The sequence below is a fragment of the Aethalodelphis obliquidens genome, unplaced genomic scaffold (genome assembly GCF_003676395.1).
Source record: "Aethalodelphis obliquidens isolate GAN/ISIS:26980383/991018 unplaced genomic scaffold, ASM367639v1 scaffold6, whole genome shotgun sequence".
NCBI lineage: Eukaryota > Metazoa > Chordata > Mammalia > Artiodactyla > Delphinidae > Aethalodelphis > Aethalodelphis obliquidens.
Genome location: NW_020837950.1, coordinates 73,214,403 through 73,217,686, shown reverse-complemented (window position 1 = coordinate 73,217,686; position 3,284 = coordinate 73,214,403). Strand labels below are relative to the sequence as shown.

At 54.6% G+C, this 3,284-nt stretch overlaps 1 non-coding gene across 1 annotated transcript; it reads right to left on the bottom strand.

Moving 5' to 3' along the window:
* Positions 1 to 1,294: 1,294 nt before the first annotated feature.
* On the bottom strand, positions 1,295 to 1,398 carry LOC113619323 (U6 spliceosomal RNA). Its single transcript, XR_003432356.1, has one exon. It is a non-coding gene; the product is annotated as a U6 spliceosomal RNA (small nuclear RNA).
* Between the last annotated feature and the right edge of the window lie 1,886 nt (positions 1,399 to 3,284).

Below are 3,284 nucleotides of genomic sequence, written 5' to 3'. Positions count from 1 at the left end.
CCAGACCCACGGAGGCACTCAGTAAGGGCTGTCACGTGGGTAACTGGCAAGTGTAGAAGGGTCAGTGCCCTGCCACGGTGAACGCCCAGCAAGATGCCCAAGGAGGGGTGTGCAACCTTGACTGTGCGGTGGGGACATCTCCAGACTGAGCACCCCTGAGGGGCCGGCAGCGGGTCAGGACCAAGGCAGCGGCAGCCAGAAGTCCCTGTGCCACCCGGGCTTCCTCAGAGGCGGTCCCCGTGGAGCAGTTGCCCGTCTTATGCTTTGGAAACGTGGCATCGCCCCGTTCTTTGTTCTACGCTGTGTCTGGGAGCAGCGTCCTTACGGTCGTATGTAGCGTATCTTGCCCTCGCTCACGGCACATCCCGTTCCCGTAGGTGCAGAGACCACGCCCGGGTCTTGCACACCTGTCTGTGCCAGGCCTGATGCCGGGGCCGGGGCTGTGGGGCAGTTGTCTTCTGTGTCCCTTCTCCTGCTGCTTGCACCAGTCGGGGTGACTGGAGAGTGGCTGACCATCCCGGTTTCCCTGGGACCGTGTGCACTTTGGCGCTGGAGGTCCTGCGTCCTGGCACACGTCTCAGCCCCCAGCAGTCCTGGGGTCACCCTTGCGGCCTATTGCCCACGTGGCCTTCCAGAGCAGCGGGCATCGCCTTCCTTGATGCTGAGAGGGCAGGAGGGTGAGACGGGGCCCAGTGGGAGAGGCTGGGGCATCAGGAGGACGTGCGGTCCAGGGTGAGATGGCGGTGGAGGTCAGATTCCCAGCCCCCCAGGCACAGGTCTGCTTCCCACTGTCCCCAGGGTTCTGCCCCCTTATTTCTCCTTATGCCCTCCCCCACCTAGCACCCCCGGGGAACCCAGGCATGGCTGAGCCCCCTCGGCTGGGCTTGGGGTTGGCGCCCTCCGTGGAGCCTAGCCCCGGCTCCTCTTTGCTTAGCTCCAGGGTCAGCAAACTACCGTTGACCGGCCACAACCAGCCCACTGTCTATTTTTGTACACCTGGCAACCTAAGAACGGTTTTTATGTTTTTCGAAGACTGAAAGAAAAAAAAAAGAGTGTTTTGTGACATGTGAAAATCTTATGTGAAATTCAAATTTCTGTGAGTATAAATAAAGTTTTATTGGAACCCGGCCACACTCATTCTCTCACCTGTAGTCTCTGGCTGCTTTCCTGATCCGAGGGCAGCGGAGGCTGGATGGCAAAAGCCGAAATGTTGGTCTCTGGTCCTTTGAGGACAGTTTGCCAACTCCAGTTTGGAACCTTGTGGGAACGGTTTTGCTACCTATAGCTTTTTAAAAAAAACATGGAATACTTCACCAATTTGCAGGTCATCCTTGCACAGGCGGCCATGCTAAGCTTCTCTGTACTGTTCCAATCTTTGTATATGTGCTGCCGGAGCAAGACTTATATATATTTTTTCTAACCTATAAAATGGGGCATCTGCAAACATCTGCACCGTGCATTCTATTAAAATTATGGTAAAATATACTTAACATCATGTTTAGGATCTAATAATCTGCAAGGGTATAATTCAGTGGCATTACATACCTTCAGTGTGTACCCAACACCACTATTTTTACCCAAACCTTTTTCACCACCGCTGTGAAGGTGAATTTTATCTGTCAGCTTGCCTGGGCTACAGGCGCCCAGGTGTTTGGCCCAACAGGGTTCTGGGCGTGTGTGCGAGGGTGCTTTTGGATGAGGTTAGCATGTGAGTCAGTGGACTGAATAAAGCACACTGCCCGGCCCCCATGCAGGTGGGCATCGCCCAACCCCTTGAAGACCTGAATAGAACAGAAAGGCTGACCCGCCCCAAGTCCGAGGGAGTTCTCCTGCCGGACGGCCCTCCAACTGGACCATCGGGTCTTCCTGGTTCTACGGCAGCTTCTGCCCTTTGGGCTCCAACTGAGACATCAGCTCTGCAGCCTTGGGACTTCCCAGCCTCCTGCATAATCCTGTGAGCAATTCCTTCTAATAAATCTCTTTGTATCTGTATCTGTACACGCATATCTGTATCTATACCCCTATCTGTACCTGTAGCCGTTTCTTTATATATTTATCTCCTTTCTCTCTGTCTCCTGTTGCTCTGTTTCTCTGGAGAGCCCTGACTAACCCAACCCCCAACATAAGCTCTACCCACGGCGCACGGCCCCCTGCCCCTCCCCCAGCCCCTGGTTACCTCCATCCTTCTGCTTATTTCCTCTTGGCTCCTTGGAGGGGGGGACAATCGTTCACTTCTATGACCTAGCTTTAACTCCAGGGGATGCCATTTCACAGGCTTGTTAATCTCAAGAGAACATCTGTTCTCACAAAAGCGGGGCAACTGTGTTCTCGGGGCCCCCAGGGGTGACGAGTCTCCGGCGCCTGGTTCCAGACAAGAAGTCTTGAGCTGGTGCTGCCCTTGTCTGGACTCGATCACGGATCACGGCTTCCCGGTAGGAACGTCTGAGCTGCACACGGGGAAGGACTCACGCATCCCCTTGTCGCAAGCAGGCGGGGTCCTGTCTGAGCCCACCCTGACTTTCTCCGCCTGTTCTAGTTTTCCTGTTCCCTCCTTGCCAGTTTCTCAAGACTGCCGAGCCGGAGCCCCGCGAGGCTGGAGCATCCTGGGCAGGAGGTGGCGCCAGGCCAGAGACTGGCTCGCAAGTCAGATCTCCTTCCCGCCCTTCAGCTCCCTCATCTGCGATTTGAGGATCAGAGACAGCCCCGGACACATGCAGGAGTTGCCCTCGGAACACACCCAGGATCCCGCGTTCGCAGAAGGTCTGCCCATTGACTCCAGTCCTCAGTAGATCCGAGAGAACCTGCTTTCCAAGGGGCTCGTACCGACCTTCCCTCTCTCCACATCCTCAGCGTTATTCCCAAGTGTGAGACTGAATGTCACCAGTCTGCTGGGCGTGAGATGGCCTTTCCGTGTCATCCAGCTGTACTTCCCTCATGGTTGACACGGATCGTTTCTCCATCAGATCAGGGGCCGTTCCTTTTTCCTCTTTTGTGAAACACTGTTTGTATCTTTTCCTATTTAAAAATTCTTTTCCTATTGATTTGTAGGGACTCTTTATATATTTGTACATAAACTCTTCATCCATCGCGCATGTTGCAAATACTTTCTCCCAGATTGTGGGTTGACGTTCCATGTTCTTTACACTGTTTTTGACAATTTATACTTTTTATGGCTCCTTCTGGCTGCTGCTTGGACAGTGGACCATCCCGAGGACTGCTGTGGTCCAGGCCAAGGGGACCGTGGCTTGGTGCGGCAGAGTGGGGGTGGGGAGAGGGGAGACGCG